Genomic DNA, 23,604 nt, shown 5'->3' with positions numbered 1-23,604 from the left:
TGTATCTATTTAAATGTTAAATATTATATGATGTAAATAAACAGTTTTACATACACATACAATTTACATGTTATATTTTACACCGTAAAGACTACAAACAAATGTATTTCCAGAAACAGAAATTGTGATGTTGGCCTTAGAAAGTTTTTTCTACAATGTGATTCCCCCTTGCAAATAAACTCAATAGATTGTACTCTTAGCTTTTCTGAAGTAATCTCTAAATAAGACAGCCATTAACCTCCTCATTGTATATCATTGGCAGTGGTACCTTTGAAAATAAGTTGATTAGTAGGAAGGGGGCCCGATTTGTCAGCATTATTTCTACACTAATCCACAAATCCGTATTCCTGCAAATCATTCTCTGTGACATCGTTTAAATGCTTTTCAATTTGGCTCTCCCAGGTATGATCCATTATAGCCGGATCAACTTGCTATAGACATTATTGCTGTTTGGATTTTCACACTCTAAGATCAGCTCTTTAATAATTAATTACAATGCGTTTCTTTTCGTTCAAGCTACCATGAGATGGATGTGAAGCCAGGATTTAAAATGAACTCACCAATAACCCAACTGCAGATTGTAAAAAAAAAAACCTCCTTAAAAGAAACAGGGAAAAAGAAGCATATTTTAATATCTGCCTTGATATTTAGTATCGATAATAATCTCTTTATCTTAACCCGATTTTTAGTATTGAAAAAATTAAACGCTAGTAATATTAAACTAGAATATGATTTGATGCTTGGGAGTACCATATCTTAGACAAAGTTTATTTGTTATAACTGTAAAATGAATCTATGATTGAAATGTACATACAACTGATTAACATTATTGGCTGAACTAGTGTAGGTTTTCCATATAGGTGCATTTTAGTAAAGTTAATCTGCTGAATTCTATATTAACATGTGTATATTAAGATGTGTTTGCTTTAGCTATATTTTTCTTTCCTACCTTAGTGTCCATGTCTCCTTGGCTTTTTCTCTTGCATTTTCTTATTCTTCTTTTTTGTCCACTGCTCCTTGTGTCTATTTCTTCATCCACTTCTCCATGGACATGGCCTCCTGAGGAACGGGAGAGCCCTTTTGTGGAAGTGCAAAGAGAGGCTAAAATAATGTAGATAGATTTGTGGAGAAAGAGAGATGTGGAAACACTTTTTTTCCCCCAGAAAATCTATCTTCATTATTCTAGCAACCTGGTGAACTTTGCAAATGTGTGAGGTCTCCAGGCACACCGTCTACCATGTTCCTCCAGTCAGGGGAAAGGGTGTGTCCAGAGACTCTGCCATTTTGTGGAAGTTCACTGGGAGGTCATGTCCGCGATTCAATGGACAAAGAAAGAAGACATGAGTAGATTTCATTTTTGGTGCTGCTCTTAACTAGAGATACGTACACAATTTGCTTACCTCTAAAAAGGGCAAGAAGTGGCACCCACTATTCCTGAATCATGCAGACATTTATGTTGAGGGACAGTTTATTACATCATGGCAAATGTGGCATTTTAAGAAAAGGTGTGCAGCATGGTGTCAGTTAGCAGAAACTACAGGTTTCTGGCCACATTCATGCTCTTGAATGCTTTAATGGGTAACTCCTGTGAATACAGGGTAAATGCTTGTTCTTATCCTTGGCAAATAGGTCTGATGCAGCAGTTAGGTCTCCTATGGCAGTTGCTTCCATAGCCTCAAAATCATTATCACCAGTGGTGATTGCAGCATAAACTAACAACAGCAGGAGAAGCAAGATTTCTGTCACATAGAGCACCACCCAAAGGATCAGGAATTGCACAACAAGAAACAGCTGATTGTGGTGGTAATAAAGGAATTGATATGGGGAATACTGTGGCATTGGTACTCTCAAATTTTCAGAAATGCTTGAATCATTTTCTAGAAATGGTCGTATTGATTAGCACCTGACAAATTCCATTGATGATCTAAGAGTCCAATCAGGAATTTTCCACTTCAACAACAGCCACACCTTTAATCTACTATTCTATTATTCTCCGGTGATTTGGACTGATTGTTACATTCCTAGTCAATATTCTTGGAATTTTTCATCATCCTCTCCAGTGTTATGACTCTGGAAAACTATGACTTTGACTAAATGTAGATCATTTTGCTTATTTTAACAAGTGTCATAAAAAGTATTTTTATATCGATTTGCTGTTCTTGCTTATTCTTTCTAATGGTGGCTGCCTTTATTTAATTAATTATATAGTATTCCTATTGACCAGTTGGCGATTAATAATATATAGATATATAGATTATGAAAAATGCATCCTTTTATAATATCACAACTCTGTAAATGTTAGGCCCTTGCCTCTGTCCATGCACAGACATGGTGGAGCTGTGTGCGCTCCCGTTCTTTGCGAACTTGAACCAGGGACCTTCTGAACAGCTTGCGGGTTTACTACCTGTTGCTGGAAGCCCGAAGCACCCGTTGGCAATGATTGTTAACAAACCTTCAAGACCTACCTATTTACTGGAAATATAAACCTGCCTCCTCAGATCCATGTTCAAGTGTTTTGATAAGTTTGTCTCTGCAATAAATCTGCACCTGTTTTGATTCTTCTTACCGACTCATGCTGTGTTTCCCAACTGCTCCGACCTTTGGCTTCCTGATCCCTGGTCTTGATATACGGAACAAACAAGAATAATGGGCCTAGGCAAGGGCCTAACATAAAGAATTTAACTATATTATTATTATTTTTATTATTATTTATTGTTTTATATAGCGCCATCAATTTCCTATCCCGCTGAAGTTTAAAAGAATTAGATTCAACTTTATTGTACTCTTTTTTTATGTTTAAAAACAAGCAGACAGATTGCATATCTTCAAAGTATGGCCACACGCAGTGAATCAAAGACAATTTACTGATCATTTAAGTAGCTGGAAATAAAAAAAAGATGGGTTTTTACATCATTCAAGCCAATAGACTTTTTTGGCTTCACAATAGGTGATTACATAAAATTTACTGGGCACACTTGAAGGCAGTTTAGAAGGGAAAGACAGGATTGGGTGTACATTGCTACGTGTTTTATTTTTTCACTTTAAAGGGAAATTATCACTTTTAACATAAAAAAGGGAAAAAGATTCACAATTAGTGCTAGGTCTAGTTTTGTAGACAGTACCTGGGAAAATTTGTTGAGGTTTCTGGGAAGTTTATATACATTTTTTATGAGCAGTTTAGTTTTTTAAGCATTAAAATAAGGTTATGGAATATTAATAGAATTAATATCTTAATACAAGATATTTTAAAAAGTGCACGTTTTAAGGAGAGTCACCATCTGAACTGACCAACTTCACAATGCATGACTTGTACAATGTCAATTCATTCTTTATTCTTTACCCCATGCTTCCTAACCTTTCCCAATAACTGATGCGTGATTGGAATTTAATGGCTACAGCTTTATTGAATACTGACTTGGCATAAAGTTATATTGGCAAAATATAAACTGAACCTAAACCCAAACCACTTACTTCGGGATTTTAACTATTTGATATCTTTTTTATTTACCACTCTATCCCAGTTGTTTAACTATCAATTTTCTATCCATGGTCCTTTTTTTTAACTTGCACTGCAGTTTTTATCCATCGTCTATCCCTGTAGACATATTAGAAAATTCTGTGGCCCATTTTCCACGTACACCAAGTCATAAGAAGGCAAAACTCACAATAACAAAACCCCTTTGAGCGGCAGAACACGCTGGAATATGATACAATATCACAGTTCCCTCCATCATTAACTCTGTAAGGGGGAAATCACTTGCTACCTTTCAATTCACTGGGGGAGGGGGTCTCCCTATCACCAACATCAGGGCACTTTCTGTAGCTAAGCCCCATTCTCCTATTTTCACATGTTATATTAAAAAAATATATTGAGATGTTATCAAAGTTGAAAATGTATGAACTTTTGTGTAAAGCATTTTTAAACATCTTGTAAAACCGAAAGTATTTCATTACCTTCACATCCAATTTGTGATTAGTGTCATTGTCAGAGCTTGGGTTTAAGCACAATACAACAATAAATCATATAATTCAGACATTGAAAAATATTCTACATTTTGTGCCAGTTCAGCCTGTATAAAGCTTCTCTCGCTAACCGCACAAAACAGGCCTGAAAAGGTAGGCTGTGCTTTGAAGTATCACTCCAATTATAGGATTTAACCTGAAAGGTCACAGTTTGATTATTTAAACAATGGCAGTGTAATTGTGTCTCAATTCTAGGCTTTCTGCCGTTACTAAGCATTTAACAGCTACAGAGGAGGAAATTTCAGAAGGCTGCTTAGATGGCAATGACCTGTGTTTGATCGGGTTAGACAGCATTCAGCTGATCACTTTATAGTTTGTGAATAATTCAGCTCTCCATAAAATAATTTGACGGTGGAATCAAAAGATATTTCAAGTATATTTCATGTTTTCACAATCATGCTTAAACATCACTTATTAAAAACCCGTTGCTGTGCCCACAAAGTGTTGAATTATATTTGGAGCTGTCCGTGTATTTACTTAACTTAAAATAAATGTAAATTGTTGTGAAATTCACATGTCTCTTTGTACAGGAGTGTTACTGTGTCATTATTGATGCGGCAAAGCTGAAATGGCCCAATCTACCCTGCTGCTTAAAGTGCTTAATTCTATTACATTAGTTTTGTCTGAAAAAGTACATCTGCTTGGTGGAAATGCAAATGACCCCTTTAACACCGCATCCATGTCGTTGTCATTATTTGTGAGTTCAATAATATCTCGTTCTTAAAACCATAAAATCTACTATAATAATAAACAAAAATATTTCGCATGCAACAATTAGCATGCCAACAAGAAAATCTTACCGCCTGAGAATGTCACATAAAAGTAAAATAAGGTAAATGCAAAAATGCATGGTGTGGATAGTGCCCATAAAGCTATTGTGTTAGACCTCTGTTTAAAAAAACCTAGATTCTAGATCTATCATCTATCACTCATATTTTTATAGTTTAACCTATTAAGGATATCTTCACTGACAATATTAACATCTAGTACATTTTTTTTGCTGTAAAAATATCCACATTCTCATTATTTCATCATATATTAAATTAAACATATTTGTTATAAAGTCATAATTGGCTATATTCAGTTACTGGATATCTATTTTGGTCATAGACATAATCTATGTTTCTATGTTAATTGCATGGCATTTTTAAATATAAAGATGCCAGGGGCAAGCTCATTTCATACCCTCTTCAATCAGATCTACTGTGCAACTATTGTGGGCCCCTAAGGCAAACCTGAGTCCAGAGTAGCTGTCCCTTTCACTTTGCACTATAGATAGCCCAGGTCAATCATCTTCTGAATTACTTATTTATGTCCATCAACCCTGCATCTCAAGATCTCCAGAGTCCTCTGTCTAGCTGTAGCACATCTTTTTTGGTGTTAGCCTTGAGGTTGCGTTGCTAGGTGTTAGGTCTTGGATGGTCTATTTTCCCACCTCATGGCCTGTCTAGTGATGCTGGTTGGCTGCTTGCGTAGAGTGTGCCCTATCCAGCCCCATCTTCTCTTCCGATTTCTTCCTCTGCTGGGAATTGGCAAGTTATTTTCCAAAGATTGGTCAAAGGGTGTTTGGTTTGTTATAGCCTACAAAGTTGATGTACCATGAGGAGTTCAAAGTACTGCTTGACTTGCAGCATTGCTATCTCCTTCATGGGCACTGACAGGAATCTGATTCCTCTGTAGTTGGCACAGTTGCTGAGGTTCCCTTTCTTGGGGATCTTGATGAAGTATCCTGCCTTCCAGTCTGCTAGAATCTCTCTTTCTTCCCATATCATCTTAAAGAGGGGTTACAGCGTCTCCACTGAAGCATCTAGGTTGGCTTTCAGAGTCTTTGCTGAGATGTTGTGAGTTCCAGCCACCTTCCTGTTCTTTATCAGGGTGATGATTTTCTTACTCTCATTTCTTGTAGGCTTGTTGCAGTCGATCACGAGCCCTTTTTGGCTTGACTTCCTCAAAGTGCTCTGCTTATGTGTTCATCTGTTGCTCTATTCCTGTCATGATCTTTACATGCTTGTCTTTAATGTGAGGTTCTGGTTTGCTGAGATTTCTAGACATTAGTTTGTTGGTGGTATACAACTGTTTCATGTTGTCGCTGCATGCTGCCCTGCTATGCTTCTGCTACCAGTCTATCCACATAATCTCACTTGTCCTTCGTGATGTTCCTATTCACTACTATGTGCTCTACGTTGGCCTTGACCTATGCTTCTCTACTCCTGTTGTTGTTGATGTCTACTTCTTTTTGTCTTCTACTGTATCTTGGTTAAGGTCTTTTCTGGTGTTTCTTGCCTTTCAGGCAAGATGATGTTCAGGGCACTGTTTTTCCTCTTTCTCAAACATCCCCTGTGGTACTGCAAACCTGTTCTTTAAGTCTTCAGGATTGGAGAAAGCTGACTTTGTACTTCACTCTTTACTCTGTTCTATTGTCTAATGTGTCTATTTTCTTCAACTTTAGTCTGGCCACCACTAGATGATGGTCAGACCCCACATCTGCTCCTCTGTGGCACCTGTCTCATATGTAATTGTCTGTTCTGATAATGTATTTCGTTAGGGAAATTATGAAGTAATAATGGTTTTTTTTTCTTCTACACCCAATTAGAGAAAATAAAGGCATCCAGGAAACCCACAAAGGCGACTTTTAGTATACTTTAACAAACTTATTGTCCCTCAAATGATAATGAAAGAGAGACAAACTCTTTGGGTATAGTAAAATAGCACTCAGACCAAAACAGAGACTAGTAAAAAGTTAATAATAGGAGAGACGATTAGAGATTATAAAATAATAATATGCTGTCCTAACAATGCATGTGCAGTAGCATTTTTATGCTAATCTTAAAGCAAAGTCTACTTTTTTTAATAGTTGTGCGGCGTGCAAAGTCCGTGCATGTTGGTTACAGCAGTATAAATAGAGAGATAGTTATAGTTATATAGACTGTACCATAATGTTGATTGAACATTTTTTTTTTCATTTGCTTAAGAACAATATATTTTCATTCAAATGCTGCAGGCTAATGTTAATTATGTAGCTTGTAATTCATGATCTAAAGTTTTCTAGATTTTGGGAGTTTTTGATATGCTAGCCATCCTTAATACTTAATTCTAAATTTACTTGGAAACATAAATTCAGAACAAAATCTAGGTTTGGATATATGACACTTAAACCATCCTGCCTAATTTCACTTCTTGCCGTATTTAGAATATGAACCCCTTGACTACTCACATTGGCCAAGCAAACATACGTCAATAAAATATTGAATCTCCTTAATTTAGGTTATCTAAGTTTCCAAGAATTGTCATGTTAAAGTCTAATACATGGACTATAAAAAGTTCTGTTTTGATTTCTAAGAGTGAGAAGATGATCTTATAGGTAGTTTATTACACATAAACAATTATTGTAGAATGTTTTAATCTTATAGCAACCATTAAGTATCAATTCCGTAAGAAATTAAATAATCTCTATATAATACAATACTAAGAACACTAATTATTCAGAAAAAAGTCCTATCTTGGTTTAAAAAAGCATGGTAGAAGGAGAAGCTTTTATGATATTATTTAATTCTAACTTACTTTAGTGTCCTTCCTCTTTAATGGGTGCAAATGAACATAATGATTAAATATATCACAAATGTATGTTAGCGCAAAAATTTAAGATTACTCATAAAAGCAGGAAATATGCTGTCCTTGGAATGGTGCAAGTACTTAATGTGTCTAAAATAAATAATATTAAATTAACATTTTTTCTCACAAATGCCCCTTTTAAATTGGATACTGTACAGTATGTACAATAATAACTGGTTCTTGGACACCTGGCTATCAGGATGTTTTAATGTGCTCTTTGTATTTTGGCAAATGACATGATGAGGCATTAGAAAGAAAAGGCTCTCACTTGGTCATTAATAGTAATCACCCTTTCTCATCATTTTGTAGCTGCAACTTGATGTACCATGTATTTTAAGGTAGAAAAAAATATACTCAAAGGACATGTTCCTCTTTTTGTCTTGTTTTTAGCAACTCTCCTGTAGGTGAGCTCTTTCGTTTCCAACTTTATGAGTTACATTTAATGAAGCAGCTAGTAAGTTTTCACTGTATATGTAACATATATCTATATATTGTACTAGCACAATTCTCCTAAAATTTTAATCGTATTACATTAGATTACTACACCCCAAAAGTTATTTCCAAGGCTCCAATTCCATTCAAACTCTATTGATCGAGCTCCATGCCATCTATAAGAGGTTGACTTGCAATCGAGCAGGGGAGTAATTAGCCCATAGGGTGCTCTGATCTGAATATTATGAGAAACTACCTAAAGCCTTTTTTGAGTGTTTGAAAAACCTTTAAAAAAAACAGCCCTATAGTAACTCATCCAATATAAGTATAACTCATAAATGAGATGTTCTGTAAAATGCTAGGTATGTATATACATGCAAAGCATTGCCTTCCACCATAAAATCTCCTGGCACACAAAGGGTTATCAATACTATTCACTGTTCATAATGCTTTAAACCTGATGTAATAATAACCTGGGCCTGAATAATAGATTAATACTATGACCATAAAATGTTTGCTTACTCACATAAAGTAATTTGCCTCTTAGCACAGCTGGGTCCCCCTTTTCAAAGTGTTTTATTTTTTATGAAGTAAAGAGAAACATTATTTTTGTAAACCAATGTTTTAATATAATTGATCACAAGTCAGTGGGCTAGAATGCCAATAGTTATATTCAATGTAACTCACAATTTGCACATTTTAGGTTCTTCTAAATTGGAGAACCGAAGCATGAGCATGAAATGAGCAAATACGCAGTTTATAATCTAGAGAGACCAGTATGTGCACATCTGTAAAAGCTATAGACAGCAGTTCAGGCGGAAGAAAAATGTTTAATGGTGAAATGCGTTAGATAAGTAGGAGGAAGAAAAAAAGGCAGCAAACTATTAAAAGCAATTGGTGAGAGAATTCCAAAAGAGCATAAATAAACTGTCCACCAAATACTTATTTCATGTCTTAGAAATCTATACAATTGTTTGTATGTAAAAATAAAAAAGAAATGTGCACTGTTTCTTATTTTCACGCCATGGTTTCACACTGAGAAGTATGGGCATTTACCTCAAGCTGCTAAATTTGAATGCAGCCATGTCCCCAATAGCCAATATAGAGTTACCTGTCTATTCTATTCAAACGCCAGGTTAAAAAAAAGCATTTAGAAAGCACATATTTAGGTCTCTGAAACACTTAGCAGGTATATTGTATAAATCCTATTGGAGTGCTTCTTCCTGTTTTCAGTGTAGCATACATTGCAGCACAATATGAGCATGGGGAAAATAATATCAATATAGTCCCAAAAATATAAAATTTAAATACTAAAATGCAGGCGATTTTGTAATTGGTTTCTTATGGTTTACAGGTTTACAACTTTTTGACCAGTCAAATGCAACAGAACTGCAACAGAAATGCTCAAGTTTTGCTTTTATAAAAATGATCCTCGTGGATTAAAATGGATATTTATTTCCCATATCCTACATTTCACAGTCTTACATATTAAATAAATCTAAAGAATGGTTTTTACATTTCAAAATAAGCAACATATTTGTATTAAAATGGATATCATTGTGAAAAGAATCTTTATGTCACATTCTGTAAGATTATTCCTCCACATGAGGTAATCTGTTTGCGATTCCGATTGGTGCTGATTGGATCAGGCAGCCTTTGTAAATATGATATGAGCTGAAGTGAGATAACGTTGTGATAGGATATTGATTAGAAAATGCTGGTTCTGCCACATGCAGCCGTCGATCTCAGCTTCCGTCAAAAGTGATAAACTTTTAAATTGCATATCTTCATAACAATTCCATCAATCATGTGAGATGTAGATACTTTCCGTAAATAAATGAATTTATTTGTGCCAAAAGCTGTGATGAGGAGAGTTCCACTTTAATTACTATGACTGTTAGGAAAGAGAAGAGGTTTGGTGTACTATATGTAGATACTATGTAGACATTCCTCTGGAAAATGAAACATTACTTTAACACTGAATGGATTTCCTACTTCACCATTGCAACCAGGGGTAAATCCATAAACAAGGTATGTTTCAGCTGCAGGTTTCTTTATCTTATCCACCAATGGCCATAATACAAGCCCATGCAGTACCTGCAGTTCAAGAGGGGACCCAAGGCTTCTCGGGACATCTGAAACTGGGGCTAATCTGGATTTTTTTTTTACAAAGCATACACAACGTGTTTTGTTAACATACCACTGGCTCTAATTTTAATCAAATTGCATTTATTCTCCCTATAATTTAAGTGCATACACGATACAAACACGGGGAGGAGCCCCTCAACACAGCTTTCAAGGGGACCTCAAAAACTGTGTCTAATTTTAATCTTTTTTTGACTCTGAATTTTTCCTCTGTCCCTGTCTATGTTATTTTCCCCAGGCACTGAAAATATGGTTGCTGAAGTCTTATGCTGATAAGACCACTTTTGCGACAGCATTAAAATCACTTTCAATATCACCCTTGCCACCCTTGCAGCTGGGTTAAATAATAGAGCCTCGTACATTTAAAAGTAGAATTTTTTTCAATAAATATTCATCTTTTTATTCCTTTACAAAACATCACATATAGAAAATCAAAAATAAAAATACATCATTATTATTATTATGACAGGCATTTGAAGTTTTCTTATAATTTATTTAAATCAATATTTAAAATGACTTTGCAAATAAATAAGGGAAAACATAGAAAATACAGAAGAGGTTTTAACACGCATATAAACATTTGATTTGTTATTTATTAGATTTTAGACATTCAGTGCTTTACCATCTGCTTTACCTTCGATAAGGTCTGGGTTGTAACCTCTCAGCATGTTCAGTTTTGCTACCCATAATCTGTCACATGAACAGTGTGTATCATCACCCCTGCTTTAAGACAAGACATATCTGAGAACTCACAATTGATATATCAGTCACAGCATAAAAAGCTATCATTCCTATAGGCCAACTGTTAAGCTGAGTACAACATAAACTCTCCTCCTGTGTCTCATTTCACCACATTGTTCCACATAGTGAGGCTTCGATGTGAAATGAACTTTATTCATGCTGTGCTTCTGAGTAGAAAAGAGACAGAAGCACATGTATGATAGATGGAGAGAATTCCAAGAGAAATCTAGCAACGCTATACAATTTAGAAGCATTTCCTCTGCTTAAATAATTTAGCATTACATTGGTCTTTAATTTTTTATAACTAAATACTATTTATTTACAGAAATTCAAAGGTGCATGGAACATGAATAAATGTACTTGCAGCTTAATAAGCATGGTTCGGTCCTACTTGGCAGGAGACAAATGCTCGGCGAGTTAGAGGGAAATTATTTTCTGGGTCGCTGCCTCTTTACCTAAATGCTGATCATACAGATATATATATGCAGACAGGACACAGAATTTATGTGGGGTCGCTTGTAAGTAATAGCCATTCTTTCCTTATTTAAGTGAGCACTATTATGTTACAATACAGCATTTAAATAAATAAATCATGATTATCTTACAAAATGTTTCTTTACATTATATTTCATAGAAAAAATAGTGGTTTTTTAATGAGACATACACTAGTTTTGATAAAGCCTCCCAAGCCTGACCAAAACATTGACTACCTTTGTGTTTGTCAATGCCAGGTGCCTATTTATACGTTTGAGGCACCATGGTGAGCTAACAATTAGGATTTGCTTATCTATGTGTGTATATACTGTCTATATATATATATATATATATATATATATATAACATAAGGTCTGTTGGTCTTATCAGTCCACATCTCCTGAGAGTCTCTATTTCTGATTGCTATTCCTGTACCTGGTCTGCCACTTTATTGTGAACTGAAACAAATGAATCCGTTTTCCATTGAATGTTATTAAATTTTTTGCCCATAACACAGAGTTCTCTCTGCAACACTGAAATCATTCCTTGAACATCTTTTTAAAATTATTTTGTTATGTCTAGTAGGAGGCCTTTTATTGAAGCTAGTGTTACAGGTGCCTCTTACATTTTTCTCTGGTCTGGAGAATCCAGAGCCACCTCTTTCTGGGACTTACAGCCCACAGAGGCATCAGAAACTTCTTCCCCCTCTTTCAACGCTTCTTAGGTTTACAAAGACAAGATGCTTTTCCTGAGGATTCTTTTAAGCCATCTTATTTTCATCGCCTTCTATGGATCAGGCACTGGGTAAATGTGACTCATCAAGTCATGAGATATAGCTGGATCTTTTCACTGTAAGAACTTACAAACCTAAAGATTCCAAGGTGCTAAAGTGCAAAACTCTAAGGCATAAAGATGACTTTTAATACTTTTCAGGCTTAGTCTCCCGGCCACACAAAATAAAAAGACCAAGATATTCCCTGAGCTATGTTAGGTGTCTTGATGTAACTTAAGTCTTATGTTCTGAGGATAATTATACATGAAGCAGAGTTTGGCTTTATACAGGAACGCATAATACAAAATGCTAAAAGTTGGCCTAAAATCCAAAAGTTATGTATGTTAAAATGTTCCCCCAAGTGGCTTGTTGTTGAGGTATGTTGTGAGGAGCCCCTAGTGTTCACTATCCTGGACTAGTCTCATGTTTTTTTATGGTGAATGTCTCCCCTATCTGTTCCAGGCTTTGTTCCTTGGATGGGCCTGAGTCCAGGACAGGTTGTCCCTAGCCCATGGGTTAACCACAAAACATCATTCCACAGTGCCCAAGGGACAATGCGAGCAAACTCAATGCTACGCCACTATGTGCACCGCATGCGCAGGCCTTCGCTTACTTTCACGTCTCCCGTCCAGCGGCTCAACTCTCAGGAGGAAGGAAATAAGAGGCTCTTGTTTTCCTCATGGATGGAGGCGTCTGCTTTAGATTTAAATGCTGAGTTCCCTGCTCATGTCAGAGCTCTGAGCAGAACTATCCATCCAGTATGGCTGCCAAGCTGAAGTCCACTTTGTGTCTTTTTTAATTTTCTTTATTTCAATGTATTAATCTTTCCATTTTATACTGAGAGACTATTTATACATCATGAGATTCTTGATTGTAATCTGCAATTTGTGAATGTTGTTCATTATGATAAAAAAGTGTTTATTCTGTACAGTACAACTGGAAAAAGGGGGAAAAAAATGTACAAAATGTATCCAAGTTTCTGCCTCTCTCAGCATGTCCTGGATCAAACACATTTTGTTCTTCAACCTCTCCAAAGGCCAACATGGATCACATGAATCCTAAAACTGCCCTTCAAGTGACCTGTGGTAAAACTATGGAAGATATGCTCAGTTTGTCATGGATAAACAAAGTACATATGACTTATCTGTAAAAGGGTAAAACTCCAAGGGGTGCATTGTGATTTAGTATATGGTAATGCTAGCGGAATTCTCTTAACAGAACTAGAGAACAGATTACATCAGAAGGGTTAATATACAGATACATATAGATGTGCATATATATATATATATATATATATATATATCAGTCTCCCTATATAAAGGCACAGGTACAGGGGAATAACACAAGAAATTTTATTTTAGTGGGGAACGATTGCCAACCTATTTATTTTCTTCATGTAAATATTAGCTTTCATTCTTGCACATTAACCCAATAGTTTAAATGATTGCATTTGCCAGTTACAATAGCACCATGTATGATAGCACAACCTGTAAGCGTTAACCACCTTATATGCAACTGTATTATAGCAATGAGCACATCTCCTGTATATATAAGCAAAAACAGTGACTTCCCAGCTGACAAAATTCAAAGTAACATGTTTGAATCATTGATACAAATAAGCACAACATGAACCTGATGCTCATAACCTCACTTTAGCAACCTACTGTGAAGTCCAATTGCAAGCCTTTCCAATGTAATATCATATACAGTACTTTTAGCAGAGGGAGAGTGTACCAATAAGGTATTGAATTTAGTGTAAAGAAATGGTCATTTGATAATCATAATGGCACAATGTTCCTTAAAATATGTAACAGTAACTGTGAAATCAATCATATTTGTTTTATTTTTTCAACAGATTGAATTGGAAAACAAATGACATTACTGCATGATTCCTTTACATTTGTAAAAGAAATGTACAGAAATATTGTTATGAATGTATTCAATAACTAAATAATTCTACTTTTTGTATATTTGTTTAGGCACCCTCATTTTTTTGCCAGTGTTTATAGAAGTTTTTTTTTATTGGATTCCTATTAGTATTATTATAATTGTTATCCATTTTCTTGCAATAGAGAATCTATTAAGCTAATGATCACTACAATTGTATAGTGTCTAGTCTACTGATCACTATGTAATCATTTAGTCTAGGGATCATGTAAGAAGAAGTATAGACAATAGAAAGATCTCTCACTGTACTGACATTTTTGGCATCTATCAAAAATTTATGTGTGTGCGTAAAAGTGCACACAAATGATTTTTGCTGAAAGTCTATTTACTTTTAGTTGGCATCATAGCAGAAACTGGATGTTTTAGCAGGGGCTTTTATCATTAGAATTCTCAACACATCATTTTATACTGTATGTATTCTACAAAATCACTTTCAAATGCAGATGAAGCTGTTGAAGTCATATTGGACATTTACTGTTTTTATCAACTGATTTATAAAGCATCGTCAAAATAAGTAAACAGGACATAGCAAATGAGAAACAGGGATAAGTGTAGATGACAGGTGAAGGTCATCAGATGAGTCGAAGAACTGGGGAGATGCATATTTAGGAGAAAGCAATGAAATGTAAACCAGTTAACCACTAAAAAAGAACTTTCTAGGTGAAAGGATTATAAATTTAAAGTGCACAGGCAGCCATTGCAGAGAGAAGAGGGTTTCATAGAGGCATTGATAAAGAAGGTAATCCAGGTGGCAGCATTCGTGATGGTTTGTGAGGGGCAAGCCATGTGTGATGGTGACCAACCAAACGCTAGGTTGGAGTAATCAAGGTGGGCATACAGACATCCAGATAGAAACAGAGATGAGATAATTAGTGGTGTGATAAAAGAGAGAAGAGAGAGAATGGTAAAAAAAAATAGATACGATTGAGATCAGCATACAGATTGTTCTGTAAGCCAAATGATGAAATTAGTTTGCCAAGGCAGACAGTGTAAAGTGAAAATAGAAGACATCTAAAAACTGAGCCTTGAGGCACATCAGTGTGAAAACTAGGAGGGAACAGTGTCACAGAGACCAAATTTATGAAGGATTTAAAGTAATTAATTGTCACGCTCATTCAATCTCTCCGCTACTTCGCCTCCTTGTCTGCAAATCCTCTTCTTGTTCTTCTCCTTTTTCTTCTTGCTCTCCGCTACTCCCGGCTTACCCATGCATTATCCTGGCCTCTTCCGATTGGAAGAATCGGGGATAGGCTGTCCGCAGAGACTTGGCCCTGTCGCGGAACTACCACACCAAGCCATAATAATGCAGTTGGCAGTGGAGCACATGCGCACATGCCTGTGCAGCCTGTTCATAGTACTGACGCGAGCGGGGAGGCAGGGCTAACAACGCAAGGCGCGAACCCCCATTGGAATTACCCACCAGCCACCATTGGCATTTGGATTCACAAAGAAAGAGAGGTATAGAAATGCTTCTTTTTATTCACAGATTCTTGCCTGTAGAGCCAAGAAAAGTTGACCACCAGAGAAGAAGAAAGAAGAAACAGAAAAATAAAGCGTAGGGAGACACTGATAGAGAGTGTGAGAGAGTATGTGAGAGCGAGTGAATGTGGGAGAGCAAGCGAGAGAGCATGAAAGAGAATGAATGAAAACCCAATGAACTGCAAACAAAAATACAGAGCTCTCTTCGTACTGGGGCATTTTTACAAATTGATGAATTTTTAATATATTTGAAGTTGTAACTAGATTATGCTACCATACAATGAATGCAACATCAGTGGTGTCACTAGACGACAGATGACCTAGGGCTCAGGACAAATGAAGAAATCGGTAAGGAAAGTGATGAAAAGCTGAATGGGCTTTTGGGGTATTGTTCCTTCAAACCATGTGATCAACTGCACAGTTTTATTCATTTTTCTTGTAGTGGTGAAAGAACATCCTGAGTGGAGAGGTTTGGTAATTGCCCTGGTTCCCCCTGTGGAGGGGTGGGCCATCTGTAGCCTAACATGTTGTTATGTGTCTATAAGTTTGTTTAGCAGTATTTTCGAGTAAAATCGAGTAAAATAATGACAATCCAAAAACTTTACATAGTTCAATTGCTAAATGTTATTAAATATGAAATGTTTAGTACAGGTTTAGTGAATAAAAATGTTGGCATTCCAATTAATTTTACACAAATATGGCCATATGGCTCATAATAAGTATTATTAATATTAAATAATATTCATACTACATATTGTTGTATAAGCGTTAGTTCATGCAGCAGTATTTCCCCTATTATTTTGGAGGGAGTGGAGTGGCAATATGCTCTACTGAAAGAATTTGACTTTAGAATAACTCAAGGTGTAAAAGTCTTTGTTTTTATTCAACTGTTTAGACATTTGGAAACTCACCTTCAAAGCAAATATTCATGTTGTCAATAAAATATTTGACCCATACGTTGTAACTTTTGGGATTTCCTCATAGGAATTTGGTTCATTTCAGGGTTGAAGTAGCAAGAACAGATTATGTATTGAAACAACTGTAGTTTAACTAAGCCCCCCTTGGAGGACAGCCAATAAATTTACCATCGTACATAGTTCTAAATGCTTTTATATTGACAAAGGACCATTGATATTGCCGTCTTAACACGTATGCAGTTGTATAGCTGCCATATGGGACTCAGCAGAACCACAAAACCCTCAACCCACAGTGATACATTACATGTCTAATTTGCGCATTGTTCACAATTATAATAAAATATTCTATCATTGCAGTTTTCATTAAACTACGATTGTCTACGTCTCTCATCATAGATATTCTTGTCTGCAGTTAAATAACAATGCTCATTATTGATAAATAAACAGATAAGTAAACATAATTTTAATGATATTTTAGGATCAGAGATGTTATTTATAACACATATGATAAAGAGCACTTGATTCTAGAAATGTCAGATGTTTGGTATCTACTTAGCATTATCTGCACTCTTTATTGTAGTAGATCAACAACCCCAATTAGAAGACCATGCAGCAGATCAAGACAGAAATATACAGGATTCAAACAGCATCCAAGAAAAAAAATTACATTTAGAGAAATTGTTTCTGGTTTAGCAGAAAATAGATACATATTAAAAATACTGCAATCAGCTAAAATGGTTTGGCATTTGGGACAAAATGTCTGAAGAATGGTCAATATTTAACCTCTTGCTGTGGATTATGAATGAAAAGTGGAATCTTACAGCTCGCCATGGGCAGGTATTTCCTGCTGTATAAACCAGGTTGTATATATATATATATATATATATATATATATATATATATATATATATCAAATGTGGTCCTAGGAAGGGAAAGCGGTGAAATATACCGATCAGCCATAACATTATGACCACCTGCCTAATATTGTGTAGGTCCGCCTTTTTCTTCAAAACAGTCCTGACCTGTCGAGACATGGACCCCACTAGACCTCTGAAGGTAAGTCCTGTAAGTTGCAAGGTGGGGCCTCCATGGAAGTATCCTGGTGCCATGTGTTCTCCAGGTAAGCGACACACACTCCCAGCCAGGGCCGGCCTTAAGGGTGTGAGCTACAGTAGCTCATCTGTTATATTTGACCAAATGGACAAGTCTTCACAGCATTCATCAATGAGTCTTGGCCGCCCATAACCTTGTCGCCATTTCACCGCTTTCCCTTCCTTGGACCACATTTGATGGTGGTACTGACCACTGCAGACCGGGAACACCCCACAAGAGCTGCAGTTTTGGAGACGCTCTGACCCAGTCATTTAACCATCACAATTTGGCCCTTGTCACAGTCACTCAGATCCTTAAGATTGACCATTTTTCCTGCTTCTAACACATCAACTTTAAGGATGAAATGTTCACTTGCTGCCTAATATAACCTACCTACAGGCAGGTGCCATTATAAGAAGATCATCAGTGTTTTTACTTCGCCTGTCAGTGTTCATAATGTAATGGCTGATCAGTATATAGTATATAATATATATATATATATATATATATATATATATATATATATATATATATATATATACAGGGGTCTGTAGTGGACCCCTTATGGCTTTTGTCACTTGGTGCCTTGAATCTGTTGTAACCCAAGGAACACAGAAAACTGGAACCCAGACTTAAATATTAAAAGCACTAGATGCTTAAAATAGTACTAGGCATACATGGGCCTAAAATATAAGCCAAGGGTGAGTGAAGAAGGCAGAGGGGCATGTTATTATTATGAGCTCAGGCTGTGGTACATGAGAGATGGGGATAGATTATTGATAATTAATCAAGGATAAGGGTAAAAGCGAGTGCAGGTTGTGTGGTATAATGCAAAATGCCGTGGAGGCTCCTCTCCATATATGTGTCTTGTTTTGGATCCGAATGTCTGTGTCTTGAAAAATATTAGTGTTTTCATATGAAAATGATACTCATTTGAGGCAAGCATTTTATGGAACAAATAAACAAAAGATGTCAGCTTTGTAGAATAAAATAAACCAAGTATATGGTGGCACCTTGCATCAAACTGGTAATAAATGTCATTAACAGCAGGTATCATTAGTGCCAGCCTCAAATGACCCAATTGTACATCAAGAAGTTAGGGGCTTCTTAATGCCTGCCCTTGTACTCTACAGGGACCCAAGTTATTCTTATGGTTGGCAACATTATAGCAGGTGCTAAAAATCGACAAATGTTAATAACTAGATGTACACCATACTCTGTATTGAAACGTGCATGGTTATGCAACACCAGTGGATTTTCTCACTCAGCAGCCACAAAAGACACCTCTGTCCAGCACCCTATATTTTTTATTAAGAACAATTCTAGTCTGGCTGTTAATGCATTTAGTTATTGTATGAAATTCATTGCACACTACTTCCATTATATTTTACTACAATACAGTCTTACTTCTTAATATGAATGAATTATTTATTCGATATCTTAAGAATTGCAATTTTAATATTTGCCAATTTCAGGAATTCATACAAATCTAAAAAGAACGAGGAGGGACTCCCAACGAAAGAAACTTATTTTTTCGTTGTTGCGCTTTCTTTGTTGGTTCTTTCATTCACACTCTCACTCTCTCTCATGATCTCATTTGCATGCTCTCACACTCTCATTCACTTTCTCATTCTCTCTCTGAATGTCTCCATAACTTCTCTGTCTCTGCCACGCAGCTCAACTTCTTACCTTGCATCTTCATGTTCTCCTGTCTTGCTTTTCATGATCCATCTACCCATACTTTGCCTGTGGCCCCTTCCTATCCTCCTAGATATGATTAAATGATAATTCTGGAGGGGACCCCATATAACATTGTAGCCCTAAGGCGCAAACTGATCTTAATCCGCCCCTGGTTAGGGGAGGTATACAGTGATGCCAATATTTACCTTTAACTACATAACACACACATATATAAATATTGTAATCTTTTATTTATACCTTACTCATCTGTCTGTTAAATGACCCTGTTAGAGAAAATTCTTTGAATTAAGTACTAAAAATAAAACTGCATGAATGTGCATTAAAAAGGTCAATAAACATGGTGGGGGTGTCTTGTATATAAGGTAGCTTCATGACTGGCTATAAACGAAAGGGCTGTAGAAGTGTCAACCTCTAGGATAATTAGCAGTCATAAGTACAGACAACTTGTGTATCACTAGTGCGATACTTAAGTGAGGAACATCCTAAGACTTGCATCCCAACTAAGAACCAATTGTGACTACCATGCAGGAGACACGGCTAGCCCTACCATGTAGGAAGATTAGGCTGCTGCCTATTGCACTGAGCTGGTAAGGGGTGACTCCATAGGGTTTTTGTTTGTTTTTTGTTTGTTAACAAGCAAAAGCATGCAGAATGAGGTGCCAGAAACATAGTTTTCCTGGGGAGTTAAAAACACCGGTGCTACATGAGATGCAAAAACATGATAGATCAAACCTAGGATCATAGTGTATAACCAGTGATGGGATTTAATTGCTCGGAAAACAGAAATATGTTTTCCAGATCTGTGGCACTATTTAGACTGAATGATTTATCAATATTGATTTTTTTTGTTCCACAATCTCAGAGGTCTAAGAAGCCCACAGTCTTCTGCAACTCATACGTAAATTGCATAAAAAGCATTTGTTTCGCAAATCTCAGGTGTGGTAGATATAAAGAGATGTATGTGCTTGTATATATATATATAATATATATATATATATATATATATATATACATATATATATATATATATATATGTATATATATATATATATATATATGTATATATATATATATATATATATATATATATATATATATTAGATAAATAGGACAATCAAATGAAAGTATGTATTATTCTTTGAATACATTTCTACTAATCACTATTTTTTCCAGTCATCGTTCAATTCTGAGTTAACGTGAACCTTTTTAAAAAAAAAAAAAAAAATACTAATTATATTGCAAATTTTATTTCCCCTAAAGGAAATTGTTAAAATGAATGGATATGTCTATATCTGAACAGTTTAGTTAAATATATTACATACACATATTTTCTTTTTTCCTTTTAAGCCTTTCTAGAGGAGAAAAAAAATGAAGAGCAACCCATTGTAATACAATCGAGGAAGATCAAAGGAAGCAATTTATTCAAGCAAGCTCAAACCATTTTAGGGAAATGTTTTTGATTGTGGTTAATGATGTAATCAAGCTATCATAGCAAACTGCCCACAGGTTGGAGGTGCTGGTAAATTATAGCTCCTCTACCACAGAGAAGATAATCTCTTAGAACAAGGGAAATGAAATTTGAAGATAAAACTAAATATAACATTTTTTTGCACCTTCAAAATGTATATGAGACTTTGTTGATTTGATAATGGGTCTAATATGACTATATTTTAAACGAAAGAAAACAGCATTTCAAATCAGAATGAAACATGTTGAAATTATGACATGAACAAAGGAAGAAATAAATGGATATTTTAACATCTTTGATTTCATTCTTTAAAGACCAATTACTTTTCTGTCCCCTGTGGGAGAAAAAAACATGCTTCTTCTATATGGATGAATTCTTATAGGACTCCGCTGATTCATTGTACTGTATATTTAGCAGATTACAGTTTTAAAGTCATCAGTAAGAAAGACCTTAGCAAACTGACAGGCCTGAAATCATGCTCTTTGATTGTAATTGACAGAAAAAAAAAAGCATTTAAGGTAAAGGGGAAAAAAATATTTTATTCATCTGTGATTACACTGTGATGTGATTTGGTGACATAATACAGCTGTGAACCGAAGCAGGGAAAAGCAATAATTCTACTTGAGGGTTTGACATGATGTAGCCCTTTAGTCTTCCTCATACCAATGCCTCCGGCTACAATAGTCTCATTGATGGAGTCAAGACAAATAGAGCTGTAGGTTACAGCAATTTTAAAGGCAAGAGACTTAAAATAACACTTCTGCAGAATAGCTGGATTGATACTATTTCAGGTTCCTATGTGTCCCATAAGATTAACTGGAAAGGCTTGGTGTCGACATTATTACCATATTCTATGATATCATGGTTTCCAAAGCCTAGGAACTGATTGACATAAAACTTTAAAAACGTAACTTTCTGGAACTAATAGTAATTAATAGTGCACATATTCTAAATTCAAATATCATATCACATATTAAGTAGTTTTTAAACTTTCTTGTCATCATTTAATGGCTACCTGTAAGTAGATAGTAAAACATTTTTTGATATCTGCTCTATGGATACACTGGACGTAGAGCGTTATAGTATAATTTGTATTGTCTGTTGAAATTTCAATGTGTTTCAATACGAACTAGCTAGAAATAAATGGCATGATGTAGTAGATATGTTTCAATCAAACAATATATTGACAAAATATCAATGAGCTGATGAGTTTACTCAGGGGAGGGCTGGCAGCCTAAGGCCTGGGGGGCAAGTCAAGTGAAGTGGCTCCGCCCCCTCGCACCCACCTTTCACCCCTCACGCTGCTCCCATCACTATGCGGCCATCAGACTGCTGGAAAACTTATCTAAACGGCCGCTGGGTGCTGATGCCACCGGCCAGAGCTACTTTAATCCTTTTTTTTTATTTATTTAATATGCCGGATCGGCTTGCCATATTAAAAATAAATAAATAAAGTATTAAAGTAGCGCCGGCCGGCAGCATCAGCACCCAGCGGCCGTTTAGATTCGATTTCCAACAATCTGATGGCCACATAGTGACGGGAGCAGCGTGAGGGGTGAAAGGTGAGTGCGAGGGGGCGGAGCTTTCACCCCTCACGCTGCTCCCATCACTTGGCGGCCATCGGATACGGCCGCTGGGTGCTGATACCGCCGGCCGGCGCTGCTTTAATACTATTTTTTTTTTTCATTTAATAGCCGATCCGGCTTGCACTATTAAATTTTTAAAAAAAGTATTAAAGTAGCGCCGGCCGGCGGCATCAGCACCCAGCGGCCGTTTAGAATAGATTTCGGGCGGCCTGGGGGCAATTGCCCCCCTGCCCCCCGGCCCAGCCCGCCCCTGAGTTTACTGCATTCAAGACGAACAGTTATAAAACCATTGTTCATTTGCACATTTCATTAGGCCATTCTGAGCCTAGTTTTCTACACTATTCTATCCATATATATAGGGCATGTTACCTTAGGAATGGTACATATTTAAGCCAAGGTGAAGACATAGTTATCTTGCTGCAGCTGTTGCTCTAAGTGTTGCGGTTCCCACAGTCTCATGTATCTCCATGTGGAAAAGAGGGTTTAGGGTGACAAAGTTTATATTGGTGAAAAGAGAAGAAGATAGAAAAAAGAAAGAAGAAAAAAAAGAAGACAAAACTCCCCACAAAAGAACAAAACAAAAACAAAACATGTTTGTTCCGCATGCAATTCTAGTAATGGGCTTCCACCTAATCATTTTATGTTTGAGTTAAACATTTGACAGTTGGGTTCCATATTTTAGAAGTGTTACCATCTTGCAGAATTTAACAACCATTTTATCTTTGTTTCTTTTCTTAGTTGATGGCTTAGTGGTCTGATGTTGTTGATGTATGGTGAGCCAAACCCCAATGGGCCAATTCTAATTAACTGTGTACTCAAGAATAGGGTTAGAGACCAAAAAAAAAAATTAAACTAAGCATATTTCTGATGAGAATTACATTATAGTTAAATTGCATACAAACAACACCTACATAGCTATATAGGAAACGATCCACGCAGCAGGATTTTCTTTTGAATGGACCCCATAATCTTTACAATTAGCATTCAAATAATGGGCGATTTGTTCTGTAATCATAGGGCACAAACAGCATTCAATCTAATATATGGATAATTACCTCTTGCAATATGCTTTAGTTACATTTTATAATAACAATTTGAACTTATTGCAAAATGAATCCCATGGCACAATATAACATTTAGCCAGAATGAATAGCTTTTACTTCAAACTACGACGACACACATTTCTCTGCTTATGCACTAATTGGTAATTATGCT

The 23,604-nt window shown here is 36.0% G+C and overlaps 1 long non-coding RNA gene across 1 annotated transcript in view; it reads left to right on the top strand.

Annotated features, from left to right (window-relative positions):
* LOC128484513 (uncharacterized) overlaps nucleotides 1–21,091 on the top strand; it is a 100,996-nt gene extending 79,905 nt beyond the window's left edge. Inside the window, exon 3 of the long non-coding RNA XR_008351167.1 lies at nucleotides 20,683–21,091. This is a non-coding gene — a long non-coding RNA (uncharacterized LOC128484513). The remainder of the gene's footprint in view (nucleotides 1–20,682) is intronic.
* The last annotated feature ends 2,513 nt before the right edge of the window (nucleotides 21,092–23,604 follow it).

This window comes from Spea bombifrons, chromosome 3, assembly GCF_027358695.1.
Source record: "Spea bombifrons isolate aSpeBom1 chromosome 3, aSpeBom1.2.pri, whole genome shotgun sequence".
In the NCBI taxonomy this organism is placed as follows: Eukaryota; Metazoa; Chordata; class Amphibia; order Anura; family Pelobatidae; genus Spea; species Spea bombifrons.
This window is presented reverse-complemented; position numbering and strand designations above follow the sequence as displayed.